This window comes from Protopterus annectens, chromosome 12.part0, assembly GCF_019279795.1.
Source record: "Protopterus annectens isolate FY-2018-M chromosome 12.part0, PAN1.0, whole genome shotgun sequence".
NCBI classification, from domain to species: domain Eukaryota; kingdom Metazoa; phylum Chordata; order Ceratodontiformes; family Protopteridae; genus Protopterus; species Protopterus annectens.
In genome coordinates this window covers 131,594,006-131,620,655 of record NC_056746.1, presented here as the reverse complement: position 1 = coordinate 131,620,655, position 26,650 = coordinate 131,594,006, and positions in this window count along the sequence as shown.

Below are 26,650 nucleotides of genomic sequence, written 5' to 3'. Positions count from 1 at the left end.
AAAAGGAAGATGAGTTTGTGTCCACACAAGAGTCAGGAAAAGGCAACATTTTGGTTCCCCTCCTAGGCATGTGGTAGCCATATTGTGTTCTTTTCAAACAAAGGTGTGTAAAGTGATGGTGAATGTGGTATACAAGAAAATAAAATTGAAATTTGTGAAAAACTATTCATTAGCTTTGCATTGCTAAAAGATCCACTTTCATGCAAAGAAGCCTAGACAGTGCCTCGAGGGTGCCTACGCAGGCATGTTAATTCATTGAAAAGAGGAACTGATCATCAGCTCTTAAATTCAACACAAACAAACAACCTAGGACTACAGACAGAATTTTGCTTAAATATTTCATGGACTGGTTAGCAAGCAGAAGGAGAGACATATATATTTATTTAGTTTATTTCATATTTGTTTACTAGGAAAATCTGATTGGGATAAAATCCTAATGACATATTAGCTAAGTAAAAATGTGGCTTAAAGTCACAAGGTGTGAACCTCTTGCATACATAATGCAAATATTTGGACAGCCATAGCAAGATGAAAAAGAACATCATTAACTGATAAAGTATTCACAAGTTGTTGTTCATAGAGATGGCATTAAACATGCAGGGTAAACTCTTTGAAACAGAGATGACTAGATAATATAGCCTAGGTAAAATATGTATTTGTTCTTTGTTAAGAAATATATATTACTAATTAATTCTCGCTGAAAATAGTTAAAATATGCTGGTGGTGGAAGGAGGGAGGGGCTAGTTCAGTCTGGGGTAGTGTTAGGACAGAGCCAAGTTTTATTTAGGTGGTCGTTGAAGTTTGAAGATGGAGAGGTTAGAGCTAAATCTAATTTACAGAGGGATATAATTCCATTTTTAACAATAGAGTATGAGTAAAGACTTTGGCCAGAGGATTTGTGGAGTTTATATATGCTGAGAAGATGTTGGTCATTAGATTGAAGTAGTCTATTAGGATGATATGAATGGAGAATAGGAGTAAATCAGCGTAATCATTGGCTTTGTGAATAATGTTGTGTTTGAAGATAAGCTGTATGCAATCTACGTGATGAGGCAGTTTAAGCCAATTCAAAGTGTTAATGGCAATGCAGTGAAGGTTGTGGTATTATTTGTTGTGCTAATTTTTGCAACTTTATTATAGCATACCTCCAGCTTATTTTTAACTGTAGCCTGAAGGTTGGTTAGGATAGGTAGGTGCATCATGTAGGAGAGATGGGAGAAGTTAGGTAGTGGCAAGAGTGGTCTTGGTTAGGAAGTTTTTATGTGGTTTAAATTCTCCAAGTCTTTTGGGTTTCTAATACCTTCATGAGAATGAACCACATTCCTAAGTCAGAGTATAATTAAAGTTTGTGTCATTTGTACTGTCCCTTAAGGAAGGGATGTTTTATAGTATTTAAGGGATGTGAGGTATCTGTTTGTCTGATGATGTTTCTGTAGCACTGGAAACAAAAGCACTTACATTTGTTTAAAATACCGTTTTGTGGCTTTGGATCAGCATTTTTTTCTCCTTGCTGTTTCTCCCACATGTTCAATGGACTTTGTAAACCAACATGTACATAGTCCGCTATCATGTGCCACTAATATTAACCTTTCATCTTTTTATTTAAATGCTCCTCTTTTTAACTATTCCTGCAGCATATTCTGATTTCACATGAGGTTGTTCCAGGGGTTTTGTCTATTTGCAACTATATTTTTGCCTTTTCCACATTTCCTGCCTTATCATCTGAACCTTCTTCTTACATTCTTTCTTGTGTTTTTTTTGGCACATTAAGTTGCTGCCTAATTTTTGTCTACTTCTGGTTTGGTTTCCTTTTCTATTTGACACCAATATCCTTCTGCTAAACTAAGCAGGGAAGTCATCTTAGATTTGTTCTCTTCATCATGCAAAACTTTCTCTATATTTGGATCGATCTGGTGAGGTCAACAGACATGTATGCAGTCCTACGCTTGCAGATCCTCCCTAACCCAATTCAAGTGCAACTTGGACAATTGGATGGGAAACTGGAATTTCGTACCTGGTTTGGCACCTATGTCTCTAATGAACACAGGTAACCTGTATATGGTTTATCTCCCAAACCCCTTCTTACACTTATCAAGGGTATCAGAACAGATTTGGGATGCATGGCTAGGCTTAAAAAGGCTCATGGGGTCATTAGCCTAGTAAACACCTATGAACCTATGAACCTAGCTATATATGTAATCAATTTCAAGGCGGCCCATACCTCCTTCAGAATGAGGAATATATAATCTTGGTATACACTGATTTTTATACGTCATTTGATAAGAGTGAAGCATTTTTTTTCTAACTGATCAAGTACCTTTTGGGGTCAGTCAATCACCCCAATCACCCCAAAGCTGTAAGTAAGAATAGGAAGACCACATGGGTTTAAAGCTTATTCTTTGTTTCTAGATGCCAGGGCTGTTTGCAGTATTAATTATAATCTTCTAAAATATTTCTTATTGAGTTTTGTTCACATTTGTTTACATTTTATTGTCAGTCCTTTATCAATTTCCAAATATTTATATATCTCCCCATGCTAAAGTTCCTTTACATCACATTCCTGTCCCAGACTGATGTTTTCTTGCTTCTGCAGCTTTCCTGCTATAAATATTACTTTTGCACATTTATCAAGGCCAAATGACATTCTTATATTATCTGAGAAAGTTTTGGCTACTTACAGTTGTAATTTCAACTCCTCATCTGATGAACTATAGAGTTTTAAATCATCTACAAAAAGAAGATGAGAAGTCTTTCTACTTTGTTGCTTTCTGGGAGCCAAATTATAACCATGACTTAATTTGTTAAGCAGATGGCTTAATGGGTTAAGGGCAAGGCAGAATAGCAGCGGTGACAAAGAGTCACCCTGGAATATCCCCCTTTGAATTTTTATCCCTGAGATAATAATAATTTGTTCTTTACCATGGTTTAGCTGCAAAGTGGTCTGCTGCTGTTTCATGGTCACTGTAATGCAATCCATCAATGTAAGATGAATCTTATACATCTGTAAGTACTCCTGTATCAATGAATGTGGGACGCCGTCAAACACTTTTTTGTAATCTATCCACAAATTACTTAAATTCTTCCCCTTTTTACAATTCTGCACTATAACTTTATTTAACAACAAATGATCCTTTGTTCCATATGACTTTCTTTTGTCACCCCTTTGTTCTATTGCCACAATTAAGTTTTCTTCTAAATGACTATGAACTCTATCAGCATCAGTTCCAGTATATAGTTTATACATCATTGGAAGGTAAGTTTTTGGTCTATAGTTTTTAGGATAGCTTGCATATTCACTCTTAATTTTTCTTTTTGTTAACCGGGTCGGTGTCTTTCTGGGGTGTGTATATAAGTAGCACTTACTCTTCACATAAAGATGTTAATACTTTTAGCCAAACGTTAGCTAGTGTATCCGGGCCTGAGGTTTTCCATTAATGAGTTTTTCTTAATTTTGTTTCAATTCCTCTGACCATTACTTCATTCTATTTCATATCCTGCACATTAGAACTTCTTACTGTTTATTTTACTTCTATTCAGTCCACATCTTTGTTATGTTCCACAGGGTCTTCATAGATATTTCTCAAAACTGTGTCTATTTCTTCTTTTTTGGTGGTATTTCTATTCCTTTTGCTCCGTTTCCTAATTCTCTATAAAACTTTTTTTCGATCATCAGTGGATTGCTTATTCTGTACTTTTTCTTTATATGTATCGGCATATCTTCCAAGTTTTTCTGCCTAAGCTGGTATCTTTAGTTTATTATTTGCAATAGTATACAATTGCTCCAAGTCTGTTCTAAGAGTATGTGTTGCTTTTATCACATCTGTCTTTCTAAGTAGAGTTTGATCTGTTCCCTCTTATATACTCTTCTAAGAGTGGCACTTTTTGCCTGAATTGCATTAAAGTTTTATCTATTCCATACTTCCTCGGTGACATTTGATTTCTTACCTTCCTTTTCCTCACTGCCCAGAATTTTTGTGGTAAGATTGTATCTGTTATTAATTCAGCTGCCCAGTAATATATTCTATTTACATCTGTTATAGCACATGAATTTATATTAATAGTCTTCATTACTGTGTTCATTTGCTTTATCAGACTTCTAATATTTTGGGTCTTATTGACTTTCTGTAATCTATTTCTTTCACCGATCTTAATATGTTTATCCATCTCCATTAAATCAAGCAACTCTTCCCTTAAATTGTTTTCTTCTAAACTGAGGACACATTTTTTATTCTCTGTTTCCTCTAGGCAGAAATTTCCAGAACATGTTCCTGTGAAATATTCTTGTCAGCTTCATTCTGTGTCATCCATTTGTCTTTCGCTGGAGACGGCTTGCACCTGTCACCCTTAGGCTTTTGAATACTGGCCAAGACTCTTGCCACCCCCACAGTGCCTTTCTTAGGCAAGGCTCAAAAGACAAACCCACTGCCGTAAATAGCACAAGTAACAAAAAAACTGAGGGCAATTCTACTCAATGCCAGAAGTCTAAACCTCAAAATGCACGCACTCGAGGCATTCCTCAGTATGGAGAAAATCAATATATGTGCAGTAACAGAAACCTGGTTTAAGGCTCCAGAGAGCACCCCAGCACTACCAGGCTACAACTCATACCATACATTTAGGCCACAGAACCCAAACTGAAATACAAAAGGCGGTGGCATATCCATATTCATCAAGGATACCCACACCTCCAGGTTAGTGGCACAGTACGATGCTTCAGAGATCATCCACGTGCAACTAACAATGGGCAAAACTGCAATTCAAGTTGTAGCTTGCTATAGATCACCCACCATGTCCCAGGATCCCCCATTCTGCATTTCTGGAAACATTGGAAAACATAAAGGTCCTATCAAACACCCTAATATTGGGTGATTTGAATTACCCAAAAATGAACTGGGAGTACTACTCAAGTACAAACTCCCTTGCCCAACTTTTCCTAGAATTTATAAACTCAAACTCCCTGGTTCAACTGGTCAACACTCCCAACAGAGGTGACAACATATTGGACCTGGTCTTCACCAACATGGGCGACCGGTGTTCCACACCAGAAGTCAACCACTCGCTGGTTAGATCTGACCATAAACAAATCACTTTGGATATCCATATTCCGCCCCCACCCCCGTTCAAGAAAACCACCATGAAAAACTTTCCAAAAGCAAACTTCACATTACTTAAGACCGAGGTGGAAAGTTTCAAAGTCCCCATGCTGAAGGATAACACTGTCCAAGCTGCAAAATCCTTTACTAATGCATTCTACAGGCAGCTAAAAGAATGCATGGATCGTGCCATCCCAAGCAAAACCAAGACTCACTCCTCCAAGAAAAGGAAACCAGTCTGGTGGACTCCTGCCATAAACAAGCTATAAAATAGAAGGAGGAAACTAGTACAGAAAAGAGTAAAATGCCAAGAAGGGAAGATGTCCCTGATCAGTATCAGCAAGAAGCTACGATCCCTCATAAAATCATCCAAGGCGAGCTTTGAAAGAAAAATTGCCAAGGACTCCAAAGATAACCACAAGGCATTCTTTAGCTATGTCAATAATCTAAGTGGCAATGCTCAGATCTGCTCGGAGTTAGTGCAGAATGGCACAAAATACACTGAACCGACCGATATCACCGACATCCTGGCAGACAGGTTCAGTGCAAACTTCACCCCCCTCTCACCCCCAAAAGGGCCCATAACCATACCAGAAGAATGTAAAGTCCCTGAAATCACAGACACTCAGGTTAAAACAGCCCTCTCCAAAGCCAAAAACACAGCATCAATGGGACTGGATGGTGTCCCAGGCTGCATCCTACATGAGCTCAAAGATGAACTAACCCCTCACCTATACACACTGTTCAAACTCAGCCTCTCCACAGACTACATACCCATAGAGTGGCGCACAGCAACGGTTATTCCGCTCCACAAAGGTGGAGCCACAACAGACGCTGGGAACTATCGCCCTATAAGCCTGACTAGCTTGATCTGCAAGGGTATGGAATGCATCATCATGGAACTCATTAACAGAGACATTGGGAACCTCCAAACACTGGACCCTACCCAGTTTGGCTTTGTTAGCGGCAGATCATGCCTCCTAAACCTGGTGGACGTCTTTGAGACAGTTACCAAGGCTATAGACAAGGGAAAGGGGGTACACACAGCCTACCTAGAACTCGCTAAGGCCTTTGACACCATTCCCCATTCTGGTATTATAGACAAGTTCACCAGCCTGAACATAAACCCCTACGTCACAAGATGGGTTGCCAACTGGCTCATGGACAGAACCCACATGGTGAGAGTTGTGGGAGCTAGGTCCGACTCTAAAATGGTTACAAGTGGCAATCTCCAGGGCTCAGTCTTAGGACCCCTCCTGTTCTGCATGTACTTCTCAGAGGTACAGGCAAGCACAGGAGGGCTATGGCTGACCAAGTTCGCAGACGACTGCAAACTAGGGGCTATAATTGACTCTCCAGCTGACACAGACATCCTCCAAAATGATCTCACTGAGACGGATACCTGGTGTCAAAATCATGGCCTCAAGCTAAATGCCAAAAAGTGCATAGCCATCCACTTTGGAAAAAACAAAGTACCAACAAACTACCACATAGGTGGTAGTCCCCTAAATACGGAAGACGTAATAAGGGATCTGGGGACCCAAGTAGATAGTAAGCTCACCTTTGATAATCACATTGTCAAAGTGGCTAGAAAATCCTTCTACGTGGCCCACCCAATCACAAAAGGGTTCATATCCAGATCAAAAGAGGTCATTGTACCCCTCTACTCAACACTCATCAGACACATCATAGAGTACAACGCCCCATTTGGGATGTACCTTACAAGACACCTGCAACAGCTGGAAAGACCACAGAAGTACCTCACCAAGAGGATCAATGGCCTCAAACAGATGCCCTATGCAGCTCGACTGAAGAAACTCCAGTTGTACTCGGTTGCATTACGCCTATTCAGAGGTGATCTCTGCCTGACATACAAGGCCATGTCCAACCCAGAATTGATGGACATGCTCCACCTAAAAAAAACCTTATCCCCCTCGAGCCACATGCTCTAGGGATCTAAACCTCACCCCAACAATAAATAGGACAAGCTGGAGGGATAGATTCCTGTCCCAGAGACTTCCCATGCTTTGGAACAAGATCCCAATCTACATTAGGCAGAGCTCCTCACTAACACTCTTCAAAAGAAACCTTGACGAGTGGATGGGAAACAGAAAGTTTACCTCGGGGATCACTTCAGTGGCTCCTGCTGGACAGAGGCACAGGGGACTAATCTATGGGGCGGCAAAAGCCAACACATTCTGGCTAGGCTTATAAATGCCTTCGGGCAGATAGCCTAGTACCAACCTATTAACCTATATAAGAACTCACTGACCTATCACACCACAATTGCCATTTTCTGATCTTTCTCTTGCTGTGTGACTCCAACTGAACTTTTGTACTGGTTTCCTGCTGAAAGCTCCAAAGTATCTTCATACAGCAACTGGTCAGATGCTTTCTATTCTACCAGTTTCTCCTTTATTTGGAGACTCGTTCTATCATGCTGTGATATTACCAGCGTTGGATTTTCTACACTAAATCCTTCACTTAACAAGTAATCCATAATTTCAGTTTCTATAACTGTAACATCTTCATTACTAATCCATTTTTGTACTATCCCCATTTGTTTTCCTATGGTTTTGTATTGTAAAATTTTCCATATTCAGATGCCTTTGCCTGTAGTCCTCATTAAATATCTTTGGTTCTGCTCTTTTTTGTATTGATTAGTATTGATTTCTCCTTGCATAAATATTACACCATATTAACTCTCTTTTTCTTTCCCATGTCCATATTTCTTCTTCAGATTTCTCTTGCTCTTCCTGTTTCTCCTTACTTTGGGGACTCATTGTTTCATCATGCTGTGACATAACCTGTGTCAGACTGTCTGCACTATATGCTTCACTCAGCAGGTATTCCATAACTTTAGCTTTTATTTTTTAATTGCTATTTTACCAGACTTTTGTTGTATTTTCCCCTTTGTGATTTTATTTTTTCTATTGATACCTTTACCTGTATTTCTCTTCAAATATCGTTGGAGCTGTTTTTTTTTTTTTTTTTTGTATTGAATAGTTTGGCTTTCTCCTTTGAATAAATATTGCACCATATAAGATCTTTCTTTCTTTCTTTCCTATGCCTATTTTTTTATACATTTCAAAAATCTCTAGATGTTCTTGTTTATATTTTCACCCTTCCTCAGTCACTTACTTTTCAAGTGGTCCAAGACCTCTGTCTATATAAAATTTTCATGAATTTTCTCTATTAATGAACACAAAATTGCATTTGAATCTTTTGACCATTTCTGTTGTGCATGTACTTTTCTTACCTCTAATTTCTTTCTTAATCTTTTTGTATACCTGTATCTGGAATCTATGGGCTTCTTGCATACCAGGAAGAATACATAATTCTTTCTTATTCTCACTATTCTACTATATCATTTTATGGCTCTTTTTTGGTCTATCAGTTTTTGTTGCTTTTGTGGATTACAACTTCCTTTTATAACAGGGGTGCCATCCTCCCCTGAGCCTGGTCTAACCTCATTTTAGGCATGCTTCTGATTCTTGAGGATACTACACTGTCATTTCTTCCATTCCTATTACCAGTGCACCTGCCAGAATTGGACACTTCTTTATCCTGGGACTTGTGCACCCAGACGTCTTTTTTATTTTTTGACCTACTTCTGTCCATGACGTATGCTATATAAAATACAGTCTATATATCAATGTTGTCTCAATGAGATTTTATAAAAACAAAACGCACCTTGTGAAGGTACTCACCAAGAACTGAAGATTAATTTAATTCCAGCAATACTACTCTCCTTTGCTTGCTTATTTTATCATCCCTCCATTTGGACCCCACATCCTCTCTCCATTCTGATCCATATCATCTCTCCATTCGGACCCCTATCATCTCTTCTTTTGGACCCTTATCATCTCTTCATTCAGACCCCCTATCATCTCTCCATTCAGAAAGCATTCCTAATTTTTGGTGAGCCTTTTCATGTTATTTGGGGCACGCTGGTCAAATTTAAGGTCATCATCCATAATGACTCCAAGAAGTTTTCTTGTTTTCTGTGGGAGACTATTTCAATTTCAGTTGTTTTTAGTAAAAAAAAATTAAATTTGCTTTATCAGGCATGTATGATTTGGATAACACTTTGTTTTTAGGGTTGAGTAGTAACTGGGCATTCTGGATCCATTTTGCAACTGAGGGAAATGTTTCTTGCATGATATGGAGGTACTGATGCAGGGCATTAGATGCACATATAAGTATGGAATCATCAGTATATTGTATAAGGGAGGTTGGACCTACAAATGAAAAGAGGTCATTGATAAAGATATTAAAGATGAGGTGACCAAGAATAGAGCCTTAGGGAACACCAGTGGAGACATGCAGGTATGAAGAGAGAGTATTCCACCATTTTACAGACTAGAACCTGTCCGTTAATTAGCTATTGAGCCACTGTAATAAAGAAGGGGATAGTCCAAGTTGAGACAGTTTATACAGGAGTTGAGGGTGAGAAACTGTATTGAAGGCTTTTGACGGGTCAAGGAATAAGGAGAAAACAAATTTGCCTGAGTCCCTGTATTTGTTAATGGTATCAATAAATGATAAGCGGGCAGTAGTTGTACTGTGTGTTGTGTGAAAGCCAGGTTGGGTGGATGTTAAGAGACATTCATGTAGAGGATAGTGGAGGACTGCTTATAAATGCATCTTTCAAGAGTTTTTGGGAGAGGTGATAATATTGCCCTAAGATGGAAGTTAGAGATTTCAGCCAAGATGCCACTTTTATAAAAAGGGACGATATAGGATTTTTCCATAGTAAGCATACACATAGGATTCAGCTGTTGATCTGTTGACAAGGATAGAGACAGGATATGGTTTTGCATTGGCAGCTCTCTTTGGGTATTTAGGTGGGAGTTTGACAATTGCAGTGGAACAAGGTATTAGTTTAAGTAGAAGGTTTTTTTTTATCATTGATGTGAATACAGGTCCTAAGTGGAAGTTGCTAGCAATGGATATACAGAGTGAATTAGATTCATGTGGGGATGCTGGGTGCAAGTGAGGGAGTAAAGTATGTGATAGTGTCCATGGTATATGGAGAATGCTGGTTTTGGTTTTAACTGTTTCTTGTTGAATTACTAAGATTGGATGCTATTGAGGGGGTGGCAGAAGCACTGGATGGGGGTAATGAGTTTTTAGTTAGGGAAGTAATGCTTTATAAGAAATGGGTATAGAATAAGGTTGCTTCCAGTGGAGAGCTATTATGAGAAAGGTTGGAGTCCTTGTTTGGGCCTGGATGTAACAAGGTATATATGTATGTAGCAGGTAATGTGCAGAATTTTGGGGGTTTATTTTTGTGCTGAAGTTGTAGATGTCTTTAATATTGTTTTTTATCTAGGATAACTTGTTTTTACTCCGATTGCACAATTTTCTCTTGAAGATTATAGTGAGTTTTAGGTTTAAGCCATTCTTTACAACCTTTGTCTGATACACATTTTAGCTTTTGTCTGGGTGGTGAGCCATGGTGCAAGGTTAATTTTCCTTTTTTTATCTAGGGTAACTTGTTTTTTTACTAAGATTACACAATTCCCTCTCTTGCAGGTTATAGGGAGTTTTACGTTTTTTTTTTGAGTGGAGTATGGCTGCTTAGAGTATTTAAGAATAAGGTATCAGAAGTATCGACTATCTTGTCGAGTGGAAACTTTTGTATGACATATCAGTTAAATGCTTTCACTGTATTAATGAAGGAGTCTTTATTGAATTTGGAACATTTTTTAGGCTGTTTTAAGTTGGTGAGTGTTAGGTTGGTGGTTGATATTTCTATGGGTATAAGCTGAAAGGTAGTCACTAAGTGAGTTTAGATTGGTTCTAAATGTAGTAAGTTTACTATAGTCAAAGACCAGTATCCAATCTAGAATTACACCTATACTGTTGGTATTATTAAAGTCAGTGTATGTTTTTATAAGTTGTGTGTAACTATAAAGGTTTATACAAGCTGAGGGAAAGTCTGATATAATGTTTTGCCTGTCAATATTTACATCCCCTAGTATGATTTTTTTTCGTAAGGTATATAATTAGTTGGCCTGGAAAGGATTCTTTCTAGAATTGTTATAGTATTACCAGGTGGGATATAGACTGTAACAAAACATAGCTGTTTTATTGTTAAAAATTAGCAATTTTGGAATTTTGGGATGTTGTATGAATAGGGAGTGAGATTGTATGGACTTAGATAAATTAGGTCTGGCCCTCTTGTTTCTGGTGGGGCCTATCAGCTTTTGATAATATTGTAGCCTGGAGGAAGTAGTTCATAGTCTTTAATGTTAGACTAAAGCCAGGTTTCAGTGATGACAATAATTCCTGGTTATACTGGGATATCCAGGAATGTAGTTCTGTAATTTTGTTACAAATGCTACGAAGGTTGATAATCATAATATTTAATTTTTTGGAAGACAAGTAGAAGAATGACAGGGTGGGGAGTTGATGTGCTAGTTTTATTAGTATGGTTAGGTGGATGCTTAGTGATTGGACAGTACATTTGGGAAGAGGTATATCTTGAGGTGGAAGTTGAAAGACAGTTAGTTAATGCAGAGAGTTTTAAAGAGGTGGTTCTTTGCTATTTAGATTAATTGGTCAGTTTTGAGAGCCTGGGCTGGGATGGAAATCACCACACTGTGGAATTTTTGAGAGATAAAGTACTGATTTATAGGTGACCTGTATGAGTTTTATTTTTTGAGCAGAGTAGTGGTAATGAAGTATTTTGTGCTTAAAATAAAGGCAAGATGAAAGCTACAAAAGGCAGGGAGATGTGTCTGTATAACTATTCCTGATTCCATAGTGTGCTGAGTAAACTGCAGTAGGAGAGGTGTATAGAGGTGAACGCATACAGTGATAGTTTGTTAGAATGGGTGTTAGTAGCAGCAGAAAGAGGCATGATACTTGGAAAAACATTTGAAATTTTGATGTTTATGGAGAAGAGGAAAAAGTGAAGTATAGAATGTAGCATGAAGTGGAAAGAGCCAGAGGTGGAATTAATGAAGAGAAGTAAGTGGAGAAGGTTTGTCTTATTAGTTAATCCTAATTATGTAATAATGAGAAATGAAATGGAGGTGTATCAGTGACATATGAAGTCAGTCAGAGGTATTAGGAGCAGAATATAATTAAGGGCATTAATAATTAAATTTAGTGAATGAAATCATATGAAGAGCAGATGTAATTTCTTTGACTGCAAGGAGTGAGAACATGTGAGTGGTTATTTCTCAGATGGTTATGTTGCTGTAGGTGGGACAAGTGAAGGTCTTATGATAGGTTAGAATCTGGATAGGGAGGGGTAGTCCCATTATAAAGGAAATTATGTCAGGGATGGGTGGGAATGGAGGTAGGGTGGAGACAGAACAAAAAGCTAAGTGTAGTGAGAAGAGGCGGAGTGGGATCAAACTGAGTCCTTCAGGAAAAGCAATCAGTCAGGATTGCCAAAAGGTAAGTAAAGATGTCTTAGTCAGCTAGTACTCAGCAATAGCAGTGCCAGTGTTAAAAACTAATAGCAAAGAATTGGAAGTATTAACACAAAAAAACAGGTAAGATATATGAGGGGGAGATAGAAATGGACAGTGTATCAAATAGCAGTATGAGGGTGATAAAGAGGATAGAACTAGGCCAAGCCAGGTTGGGAAAGTAACTAGGGAGTTAGGAGAGAGAGATATGGAGTGGAGAGGGACAGGCAGCAGCAAAAAATCAAAACTAACTCACTGTGCCTTACAACTGAGAGGCAAAGATAAGGTCTCTGGTATTCAAAGAAAATGATATGTAACAAATAAGTACACTTATATATATGGAAAAGGTCTGGGTTATCCAAAGTTAAGAGAGGATGAAAAATGAAGGAAATGATAAGGGCATCTGTGAAAAAGAAGGAAGATGAACAGAGTCCCACTATAAAACAGCCATCTTTGAAGGTTGCAGAGTTTGAAGAGATGTAATGTGTGAATCAGTAAATTACCCAGGTGGAGAACCAGGAGTAGATGGAAAGATATTTTGAGCAAGAGAGAGACATAGAGAGAGAGAAGACATTGGGGGAGCAGCAATTTTTTTTGAAGTATTAGATGAGTTTGATGAATCATGTCTGTTAACAGAAAAATGTGAGTAGTTGTGGATATCCATGCATGTGACCCAGGGACAGATCATGGGGTTGTAGGCAGAAGCTAAAAATGAAAATGAGTTTCAGCAGTGGAAAAGTGGACAGCTAAAGAGGAGTGAGTGAGCATAAATCCCCACAGAGGAAATGGCTATTACATTTGGAAAGATTAACCACACCATTTTATTTCTTTCTCAGAAGAATGACAGATATGTCTGGTCTCCCCCACCCTAATTAAAAAAGATTGGAAGCTCACACTCTGAAATTTACTGTAGTATAGCCAAAGGCTCTGTAATATAGGCGTGTGCATGTGTGTTGGGCGGGGGGGAGGGGATTAAACATCAGCCTGAGACTTGGATGCAGTGGGAAAATACAAGACCCATATACAGAGGTGTCTTCTTCATTAAGCCTAGAATTAGAGCTTCTTGCCACAACTCAAATGCCACATTATACTAACACTTTAAATGTATACTGTTTCATATGTCAGATATGTGACTCCATATTTTTTTACAAGTAAGAAGATGCTCCTCTATACCGATACATTATATTCAAAGTCATAAAGGTTTTAAATTTATGGTACTTGAAGTGATTATTAAAAAGTAAGGGATAGCAATCTGAATGTATTACTTGACTTGACTATTTAGAATCAAGTACCAGATAATTCTGACTTCCTATAGAACACCAGTTTTAGATGGAATGGCATCCTTTAAAAGATACTGAAGAAAGGTTTTTCAAGGCATTAATATTTGCTCTGTTCCTATATGCATTTTATATGCTTTCATTATGCTTTTAATGTTGCTTTTACCAGATCAAACTCTTAATGTATTGGGTTTTAGATGTTCTTGTGTTCTGGATCTTAAAGATAACTGATAACTGACTAATGGGATTATTTATTGGCTACTGTTCAAGCATTTTGATATTCACATCAATAAAATATGATACTGAAAAATGTTATTAAAACAAAGGCAGTTTGTTTGTTGTTCATCCAACTGATTTAAAGTATTTCTTTATTTATTTGCTATTCGTTAACTGGGTGAATAAGCTGGTGCAAGACCCCTTTCTAAAGCAATAGCACAGAGAAATGTATACAGCACAGATATACAAATGAACACTTGTTTCTACAATTTTGAATGAGTACAGTTAGATATGAGCATAAGTCACACTGACATTTGAAACCTTTGATTGACAGGGAGAAGACTGAACAAGCATCATATTAATATAAATCTCATTGATTGTTGAATATGAGCAAATTAACACAGAGATGCTATGACAGAAATTACATTAACATAAATTATATTTAGAGCAAATTATAAACATTGAGATAAGAATAAACACCATTCATCAGTTCAGTACTTCTGCTGTAATAAAATACATGCATTGGATTAGACTATTGGCTATAATTCATTAAGCACTTTATCTAACAGTATGATTAGATGTTTAGATGGATTTAGTTTGGTCATATTGGTTATAATTCATTAAGCACTTTATCTAACGGTATGATTAGATGTTTAGATGGATTTAGTTTGGTCATATTGGCTATAATTCATTAAGCACTTTATCTAGCAGTATGATTAGATGTTTAGATGGATTTAGTTTGGTCATATTGGTTATAATTCATTAAGCACTTTATCTAACGGTATGATTAGATGTTTAGATGGATTTAGTTTGGTCATGGCAACATAATGCCGCTAACCATTATCACTGTAGCAATTACATGCTGTTTTACTGTAGAGGTGTTCAAATATGGTTATTTAAAACCTTGGAGAGTCTTTTGGCCTTTTTGTCTCAGGTGGGAGTTGGTTCCATAATGCTGGGCCTAATTTGGAAAAAGCTCATTCTCAAACTGCTCCTACTTTCTTACGTACTACTTAGGCATTGAGTCTGTTGCCTGTGAAGGAGATTCCTCTTTAATGACAGCAAGTAGCCATTAATCATATGTTTATCAGTGTGCCTGGGAGATAAATTGATTTTTCAGTGACAAGTTGTCCATTAAGCTTTTTTGCGAAGATTCCATTGATGGGTAAGAGGATCTACAAGTAAACCAAAGCTATGTCTTTTGTTTTCTACTGTTATACCTTATAGGCCCTCTATACAGAATAGAAGACTACAGATGTTAACCTATGTTTTGGAAGCACTGCATTCTTACAAAGTAATATGCATGCCACAAGAGTGCAAAGGTGCGATATTTTGAACTCTAGCTCTTGGCCTTGCTGCTGCGTGTCCCTGCTCTTAGCGTAATTACGACTGTCCTTCTCTGGCTCCCACTGCTTAATTTGGCCACTGAAACAGTCCAGCTGGAAGTCTCTTACCTCTCATGACTCAGTCTTTCCTGCACTGACCTGGAACACAGACTCTCCAATATAGAATAACAGCATAAAAGAAAAGAAATAAACCTTCTCCTCCCACTGCTTAATTAGGCCACTGAGACAGTCCAGCTGTAAGTCTCTTACCTCTCGTGACTCAGTCTTTCCTGCACTGACCTGGAACACAGCCTCGCCAATATAGAATAACAAAATAAAAGAAAAGAAATAAAGTAGGTGCAGTTGATGCCCACTTTATAGTACATTACTCTGACGTTATACCAGTTATATTGGTTAGAGTTTTTAGCTTCCTACTAGGGTCACCAGTAGTTAAACCCCTACTCTTTGTTCTTTCATTACACCTGGTCCTAACCTAGTCACTTTGTTTTCATGTCTGTTTCCTTCCCAGCTTTTTTTAGGAACCTGTTAAAAAACTCCTTCCTTCCTTCCTCTGTTTTAATCACTCAACTTTCCTTTTACTTTTGATTGGATGTGTTTTCCACTCTTTTCTATCCTCTGTGCTACTCTTACTTTGGGGGTATCTTGTTGCTACTACTCTGTCTTCCCTGCTGATTTCTACCTTACAATGAGCTACACCCTTAACAAGACCTCCCCTCTACTCCTCTGCTGCTCTATCTTGATTAGTGACTGTCTACTCTTCCTTAGTAGCTCAGGACTTCAGAGTAGACTCAGTCCATTCGCCTTGCTATGCTCGGGCTCACCCACCCCCATCCCCACCCATCCCCATATCATCACTTTGATACTTATCCCCAGGCACACCCATAGCCCTACACCATACTCCTTCCTGTCATCCTAACCACTCACTCTCTTTCCCTCTCCTCACTCTCACTACTCTCACCAGAATCCTCATATAACCTAATCTCTTCATACTTTCTCTAACACCCTCTACTGCCCCCAACCTCAATTCTACTCACAAATCTTCCTAACACACTACTAATTATCTCAAACACAACTGACTTCTCCTATCTTCCAATATGACTATCTCACCGTACACTATTTTCTATCTGCCTTCGTTACTTCTCCTCACAACATTGACTACCTTTCATCCATATATAACTCTAGTCAACAATAGCCCTACAAATTCTCAAGGCTATATCTTCTTTTCTCCACAACAATTCATAAACATTTCTTTATCTTTATTCCCCCTAAATTCTCCTCTTCCCAGAATCAAAATACCTCCTTCCTGCACTATACATCTAAATCTAAATTAAAATACCTCTTTAACTTCCAATACAAACGTAAGCCTTACTTTCTCCCTATAACTCTCCTCCTATCAGGAGATATCAATCCCAGTCCAGGACCTACCGCAGCATCCTTCTCCAATAAGACTATCCCCATCAATATGTCCCAACCCATCCTAAAAATCACATCTCATTCTACTCTATGAATGTTAGAAGCATTCTCAATAAAACTAGTGAATTCCATGCCTGCATTGCTAACCATACACCAGATGTAATTACTCTTAGTGAAACCTGGCTGAAACCACATATCCCATATAGAGACATTCTTCCCCCAGGGTATAACATACTTTGCCTTGATCACCCGAAAAAGAAAGAGGGTGGGGTCGCTATTATCTACTCAAACCATCTTACCTCACTCTTATTAATGAACCTATTCCGGCTTTCTCACCAGCAGAAATCTTGGCACGACCAGCACAGTTGTAGCCATCTATATTCCCCCAGGGAATAATACTCCCATGCTTGAAAACTTTCTCTCTTATCTTATTGAATACTATTTGAATGAAACTATTCTCCTTGGTGATGTAAATATAAATTGGCTAGCTCTAAATTACCCTAACTGTACCTCTTACATTAACCTACATGGCTTTACTCACACTAATAACTCATAAATCCCTAGCTCTCTAATAGACTGGATACTAGTACCTGAACCTACTATATATCATAACCCAGAAACACTATCCAATTCCCTTAGTGATCACTCTCTCATAAATGTTACTAGATTCACTCCTCACCACCTGGCCTCATAGATACATAACTTGCCAAAAACTATCCAACTTCTTTCCTGACACTTTTAACACCCTTCTCTCTAGAATTAACTGGAGTCACCTTAATGAGCTCACTCTGGATTAAGCAGTGCAATCTTTTAACTCAATATTTCTTGATATATTAAACTTCCTTGCACCCCATCGTACTGTTAGAATTTAATCCAAGGTATCCCCATGGCTCTCCAAGGCATCCCGCACCCTTATGAGAAATAGGGACAGGCTATGGAAAACCTGGAAAAAATACAAACTCCCCTCTGACTGGCAAAAATACAGATAACTTAGAAACCATACAAAAAAAAAAACACATTGCTAAAGGCAAAAAGGATTTTTACTTCAACCCTGCTGGAGCTCTAAAATCTGACCCCCAAAAATTCTGAAACTCAATCAATCAAATTCTGCATCCTGGTAACACTTCCTCCCCTAATCCCTACTCAAATAGGACACCTGAAGACACTGTCACTGTCTTCAACTCTTTCTTTTATCAAATCTGTAACAAAGATGATTAATACAAACTCCCTTCCACCTGAAGATCCCAATCACTCTGTCCTACCATCTAGTCCCAACTCCTCTAAACATTTTTCTTTCCAATCTGTATCTACTACTTATATCAAATCTCTACTCTCCAAATTAAAACCTTGCTCAATTTCTGCTGACTAAACTCCTTCCTACTTCCTCCAGCTAGCAGCTAATAGTCTTGCCTTTCCTGTATCTATCTTGATTATCCGCTCTATCACTGAGTCTAAAGTTCCATCTATCTGGAAGGAATTTTACACATTACCTATCCACAAAGGTGGACATTCTCTAGACATCTCCAATTTTATACCTATAGCCATCCTGTCAACCCTCTAAAACCTACTTGAAAAATGTATTCATAAGCAAACTCTGCAATATCTATTACAGGAAAACCTACTTACTCCTACTTAGCATGGATTCTGTCCAAAACACAGTACAACTACTGCCTTAATCTCCTTTACTAACACTATACCCTGGCTCATGACAACAACAAACTTGTTTCCTGTTTATTTATAGACCTTTCTAAAGCCTTTAATACTGTATCACACTCTTTACTTCTGGCTAAATTGACTAATCTTAACTTCTATCCTGCTACCGTCACTTGGTTTTCCAGCTATCTCTCTGATCAATTACAGTCTGTGAAATGGCTCTCAGTGCTCTGCCCTTCCCTCCCCATAAAAAAGGGTGTTCCCCAAGGTTCAATATTAGGTCCACTGCTTTTTAACATTTTTACAAATCTACTGTATACTTGTTGCTCTTTGTCATCTCTTGTACAATATGCAGATGATTCTACAGTGATTACCATCACTGATTCTCCCTCTGATCTCATCTCTAAAACTCAGGCTGCTTTTACCTCTGTGGAAACATGGCTCATAACTAATCCTAAACCCTCAAAAAGAAAAAAAAAAACTCCTACTCTTTCTCCCGAAAACGTAACCATCTCAAATCCTCTTTTACCATACTCTCTCTCTCTCAATAAGACTCCTATAGTAGCTGAAGCAAGCACCAAACTCCTAGGTGTCACAATAGATGATCAGCTTAAATTTGACCTGCACATCAACAACTGCATCAAGAAGACTCATCAAAAACTAGGCCTCCTATATCAAAATATAAAGGTTCTCACCTACAAAGATAAAGTAACACTATCTCATACCTATTTATTACCTAGTCTACTATATGGCTCTCAGATACTCACAAACCATAATACCTCACTCCTAGCAAAACTTAACTCAGCCTATAATAAGATAGTAAGATTCTCTGCTCAACATACTATTAAAAATCATCACTGTGTCTTACTTACATACTTAAAATGTCTGGAACTACCCAATTTGCTTATTCTCTCTCAGTTTCACATCATTTATTCCATACTATATCAACCTTACTATTGCCGTAGCCTATCCTTCTTTATATCTCTCTACCCCCTCCCCACTAAACTACTTTGCAGCTCTGACACTTACTATGTATGCACAAACCTAGGACTAAAATGGGTAGTAACCTTTATAGCTATCACCCTACCATTGCATGGCACACGCTTCCACTTCAAATTAGATTAATTAAACAACCTAAATAATTCAAAACAGTTGTCAAAGAACACTTAAAAACACACTGGTCCTGCCTCTGTGCTCACTCACCATAAACTGTATCCACCCATAAACTAACCAATACCCTAGACATTGCTCTACTCCCTTCTGCACTAACACATCTATTCCTCCTGACCATGCCTATCTGTCTCTCTAGTTACATTATATATGCCTCAGCTTAACCTCTTCCCTCCCTACACCCCCCCAAATCACCTCTTAAAAGTAACCAATGTCTATATAATACTAATGCTTTAAGACTGTAAGGAATATTTCAATTCCATTTTGACATATATTCTGCATTACTAATGATTATGTATAAATAGATTTAACTTGCGTGATGTTGTAAATATCAGCAAAAACAAATGTTATTGTATCTCTAACTGTTTTTATTGTATTGTATAATGTTCCAGGAGCTTTTCTCCCTGGGTCTCCGCTGAAAAAGGGCTATTTTGCAGATCAGTCAGATTTTTTTCCCTGTCAACAAATGTAAAATAAATAAATAAATAAATAAAATTTTGTAGTGCAGAGTTAGCTGTGCGTGGACTTTATTAAATATATTGTCGGCATGCATGTTGAAGTGAAGGGATGGATCAAAAGCAATTCCTAATTATTTGATAGACACCATGGGAATACTGTTGTTATGGTTATCTGTTATATTTAATCATGGGAGCTGTAGTAGTTTGCTAGGGACAGAAAAGAATATCACATTGCTCTTTTAAAATTATTGTGGAGAAAGCTTTTTCTAACCAACTCAGAGATTAGAGAAAGAGTATTGGAGTGAGTTTTGAAAGTTGGAGGGAGACGGATACAATTCTAGAAGCAGAAGAACAAGATCATTGGTGTATAATGTATCATTTAGTGACGGACTGCCTTCTATAATGTCATTAATGAATAAGAACAATTGTGGGCATAAAACTGATCCCTGAGGGACACTTGTATTAAGTTTCCTATTGATAAAAATTGGTTATCTGAAAGGATTTGAAATGCTCGATTTTATAGTATAGAAACCATTTTATTGGGCTGGTACCAACTTTAATTTTTCTTGTTTGCTTTAATGAGCAGTTTACTGTTTTGAGCTGCCTAGTAATATTCAGAAATTTGCCAGCTGTAATAAATCCATTGTTTCCATTAGCACAGATTGCATCTGCTGTTGAGAAAAGGGTGGTAATAGCATAAATTCATTTCTGAAGCCATGGTATTTATCTGAAAAGAGTCCATAAGTATTGATGTGTTTAAGCATTTGTTTGTAAAGAATTTTCTCAAAAATGTGGCTAGTTGGCAGAGACTGGAGATTGATCTACATTATGTCTGGGATTTGAGTGGATGCATGTTTGGAAGAGAATAATGCTTGAGTGCTTTAGTACTGATGGGACTCTTGAAATAAGGGAAAGACTGAAGACAAAGAGAAGAACTTCTGAAGTTTTGTTTGCTGCTTTCCTAAGGAAAGTAGAGTGCAAGATATTGATGTTTGCAGTGTAGAACTTTAAGTTGTTTAGTAGTTTCAGTAACAGAAATAGCAAGAGAAGTGCAAGGTTGCTGCATATTCAGCTAAGGGGAGCAGCCTTGGAGGAAAACTGCATTCTAGTGAAGTGTGGTTGTGGATGGAAAGAATGAGTCGGGGACGACCGGAATGGAGTCATCTGTGACAAGACTGTCTGAGATGCTAGGGAAAGAATGAGTCAGGGATGACCTGAATGGAGTCATCTGTGATGAGACTGTCTGAGATGTTAGGGAAAGAATGAGTTGGGGACGACCTGAATGGAGTCATCTGTGACGAGACTGTCTGAGATGCTAGGGAAAGAATGAGTCGGGGACGACCTGAATGGAGTCATCTGTGATGAGACTGTCTGAGATGCTAGGGAAAGAATGAGTCAGGGATGACCTGAATGGAGTCATCTGTGATGAGACTGTCTAAGATTCTAGAGAAAGAATGAGTCAGGGATGACCTGAATGGAGTCATCTGTAACGAGACTGTCTGAGATGCTAGGGAAAGAATGAGTCGGGGATGACCTGAATGGAGTCATCTGTGATGAGACTGTCTACAATTCTAGAGAAAGAATGAGTCAGGGATGACCTGAATGGAGTCATCTGTAACGAGACTGTCTGAGATGCTAGGGAAAGAATGAGTCGGGGATGACCTGAATGGAGTCATCTGTGATGAGACTGTTTACAATTCTAGAGAAAGAATGAGTCAGGGATGACCTGAATGGAGTCATCTGTGATGAGACTGTCTAAGATTCTAAAGAAAGAATGAGTCAGGGATGACCTGAATGGAGTCATCTGTAACGAGACTGTCTGAGATGCTAGGAAAAGAATGAGGCGAGGACGACTGGAATGGAGTCATCTGTGACGAGACTGTCTGACATGCTAGGGAAAGAATGAGTCGGGGACGACCCAAATGGAGTCATCTGTGTAGAGACTGTCTGAGATGCTAGGGAAAGAATGAGTCGGGGACAACCTGAATGGAGTCATCTGTGAAGAGACTGTCTGAGATGTTATTTTTTGATGGTGGTTGTAGGGCTAGAAGTATTTGCTGTAAAGAATTTTATTAATTTTAAAATGCTTAGGGGTTCTGGCAGCTCCATGTATTTTTCACTTAAGAATAGTAATTTTGCAGAGTTGGTTGTTATTCTGGATTGCTCTCTTAGTTATAGGTAAGCTCGATGAAGTTGTTTATTTGGCATGTTTTTTTTTTCCAGATTGCACGGGCCTTGTTTCTTTGTTTAATTATGTTACCAATTTCATTTGCTATCTAGGGACATTTATGTCCCCTAAGCCTCCCGCAAGTGATGGGTAATAAAGAATTCTGAATTGTGCTAAGGGTGCTGATGAAAAAAGATAAGACATTTTCTAGATCTTAGATGAGGTGTACAGGAGAGCAATCAAAGTTCCTCAGTTGTTGAATGCAGACTGTTTAATTTTTTTGCTCTAGGAATGGCCTAAGTATGATCAGCTGGGGTATATGCTTTAAGGTCTTGAAGAACTAAGAGGATTTTACTGGCCAGTGATCATGGAGACCATTAATAGACAAACTCAGATTCACATGGATGGGAAGCCTGTTGCATAGGAGGGGCCGTCTTTGGGACAAGTGTCTGTCTCTCCAACAAGATTCTGTATTAATACTGCATCTGGTTAGTTCCCTTACTAGTAGCTCTAGGTTATAATGGCAAAATCATTTATTTGATTGTATTTCTACTGAGCCAGACAATTGTAATTAAGGTCACAAAGCATAATGTAGTTACAAAAATGGCCATTTGGGGAATATTTCTACCAAGGTCTCATTTATAGTGCTGACATATGAGGGAGGGGGGTATAAATAAATGTGATGGCAAGAAGAGTGTGACACATACCTCTCAACTGTCCAGATTTTTGCAGAATGCCCAGATTTTTGCCTCATATTTATGTTCTGTTCCTCATAAAATTTTGGTTTTCTGGCAAATCAATAGCAAATCATTGAGGTTGCAATTCACAAAGTAATGGCAGGCATTTGAGTTTCAGACTTTATACCCCCCAGAAAATCCATGGTAATGGAAAAACTGTTCTATCAACGTTCTAAGTTTATAAGAGGAATATTTAAAATTGTCCCTATTTTTGGGCCTTTGCCCCCCCCCCCCCCATTATTTATGGATTTTTCCAGATTTTGTGCTCTAAGAGGTTGAGATGTATGGTGTGATGACCTAGATTAAGATTTGCTGCTACCATTAGTTTAGCTAGAAGTGGTTGTGGATAAGATTTGAAGTGCAGAATTTTGTTCCATTAGTAATATAACTACACCACCTGTCCTAGATCCTGACCTTGAATTGTACAATATGCTGCAGTTTGAATGAATGAATGAATGAATGAATGAATGGGAAAGGCCAGTGGTTGTCCTTTAACCATGTTTCTGTCATGGCTAGGATGTGGGAGTTTTCAAAAATTATCCCGTCTTCCAGTGTAATCGATTTATGAATTACATTAGAGAATGTTGCATAATGGTTAAGGTCTTAACCTTGCAGATACAAGGTACAGGGTCTGAGTCTGATCTCACGTTATTGGCTAGGCTTGCAATAGCCTGCAGACTGATAGCCTAGCAATTACTTATGAACTTAAATCTATTCAACAATTTAAGGGGGATGCTGGCATGATTAAAATTTAGGGATAAGGGTTGGTTTAATATTTAAGATGTTTACCTCAAAGACACACTGTACAGGGTTTGGCTATTGGGAATCATGGCTTGCCTTAAAATGGCCCCCTGGGGTTGTTAGCCTAGTATTCACTTATGATACTGATGCATGCTATTCTAAGAGTATTGATTTTTGCAAAAGTGAGTGTGATTTTGTCATTGTGTGCTTATTGTGAAGAATTTGGGGTTGGTAGGAGGATATATGGCAAGATAATATGGCCTTGGATTGGCATGTATATATCCACAGATCCAGTTACTATTTTACTTTAAATGAAAGGTCCATGAGCTTATCTATTTCTTGAGAAAGACTAATAAGGGTATGAGTAGACTTATGTATATTTGGATTATGAATTGTTTTCTTGTGGAATAGATAATCTGTTTGGAATAGTGGAAGAGGTAGAAGGGTAGGCCGCTGAGAATGATGTAAGTATCTATTTTAAAGTGGTAAGCAGTTACATTTGGGGTTATGGGCACGTTATCTGCAAGGTAAATGTATGACTGTAAAGGAGAGCAAGATCATTCTGCAAGAAATAAGAAATCTTAATGGAGTCATTATTATTTGTGCAAGAGATAGGAGAATAGGCTATGTCTATCTGATGCTTAAAATGGAAAAAAGGTTCAGTGTGCCTGCTACTTAGATGGATATTTAATTAAGGCAGAAGTAAGAAATAAGAGGTTTAGTCTGTCTGCCACATACAATGACATATAGAGAGGGGAGAGTAAACACTAAACCACCTGTCACCTAAAATGGTGTTTTAAAAGAGGCCTAAAATGTATAGATTGTCCAACAGTCTATCTGCCACCCAGTGTGGTGCATCAAAGATGACCAGAACAGAAGAGAGTGCACCAGACTATCTTCTACCTAGAGTGGTGTTAAAGTAAAGAGGTTAGTCTATCTACTACTGAGACTGACTATTAAGAGGAAATTGAGATGAGGAAAAGGAGGTTAATCAGTAAGAAGGAAGAACAGAGTCACTCTATCAGCCACATGATCCAGAAAGGGGTGAGGTAAACACAGACTATTAGCAATCTAGATCACTGAAAATAAAAGAGGACAGACTGAAGGAGAAAGAAGTACAGACTTTTCAAAACAAAATCTGATGGACTTCTTCAAGAAAGTCACCAGGGGCATGGATGAGAGTAAAAACAGAGCACATTGTTTACCTAAACCTGGCCAAAGCTTTCAACACTATTCCCCAGCCAGACACTGTAGATAAACTTACTGAGTTAGTTATAAACCACTACATCATCATATTGATAGCCTACTGGCTCAGTGATAGCACACCTTGTCAAAATAGGTGAATCCTCTTTCAGTAAGAAGCCTGTTACCAGTATTTTCCCAAAGGGCTCAGTGATGGGATCCCTCGCTCTGTAGTGAAGGCCAGTGTTGGAAATCTCTAGCTCACCAAGTTTTATGATGACTGTAAGCTCAGAGCAATCACTGAATCCCCAAACAATGTTGACATCCTACAAATAGGCCTAAATAATGACAAACATTTGATGCCAAAAGCATGGTCTGAGATTAAATGCTACAAAATGCATAATCATACCCTTCAGTGGGTTCAGGCACCTAGGCAGCGAGACATTTACCTGTGGTACATTTGACTGGGGATACATGGTTGAAGTGGCATTCAGCTGCAGAGAAATATGGCTGTTTGCAAATTCCCTGTGGGCAAAGAGAAGCACTCACTGCCATGCTCACAGCTTTAATAGCCAAATGCATGGCAGCAGAAGAAGTAATGAGTGTTGAGCTCAGTGTACAGTACATACTTATATAACTACAACATGTAGAAGTGTGCTACAGCATGGAGGAAATCTTACAGGCTACTTTAGTCACATTTATGCTCCAGTATGCGTTTTAGTTAATGTTCCCTAGACACTGTGAAGGGGGCAGTGGTCCACACACTCCAATTATAAAGGCACTGCCCATTGTGCACTGCATTTTTACTGCCACTGACATGCCCTTTGGCCAGCCTGCTGCTGATGTCTGCCATATTGCCTGTTGTCTCATGTTCCCTTGGGGACCATGGACATCGTTATCCCCCTGTGCATTTGGTTATTAAAGCTGTGGGCATGGCAGTGTATGCTTCTCTTTGCTCACAGGGAATTTACAAACAGCCATATTTCTCTGCAGCTGAATGTCTCTTCAGCCATGTGTCCCCAGTCAAATGTACCACAGGGAAATGTCTTGCTGCCTAGGTGCCTGAATCCCCTTCAGTAAATCAGATATTCTTGAAAATTATAATATTGATAGCACACCCCTAAAAGAAGACCCAGTGGTGAGGGACCTAAGAACACAGATAGATATTAACCTAAACTTTGACCACCAGGTAGCTATCGTAATGAGGAAATCCTTCTGCTGGCTCAACTTATAAGTAAAGGCATGACAGCAAGATCAAAGGAAGTCATAGTGCCATTGTACTGGGCGCTCATCAGGCCCATAATTGAGTACAATGCTCACTTCTACATGTACCTAATCAGCCACTTACACCAACTGAAAAGGCCCCAGATGTTTTTCACTAAAAAAACACATAACTTAAAACACATGTGTTATGCAGATCATTGAAAGGCCCTATCCCTTTACTCTGTCTCATATCGTTTATTGAGAGGGGGCTTATGCTTGATCTACAAGACATTCTCTTATTCAGCCTTGATGAAAATGTTACAGATTTGCAAGAAAAATTATACAAGAGTTATACGTTCTATGAACCTAAACTTTATTTGTGACTTTAACAGAACTTGCTGGAGAGACAGATTCATTTCCCAAAGGCAACATCATGTATGGAATAAACTTCCCATCTTCATAAGACAAAGCCTGCCCCTCACTGTCTTCAAAACGTATTTCGATAAATGGATGGCAAACCATAAATTCACTTCTAGGATACTGCCCATGTCCCCTATGGACAGAGAT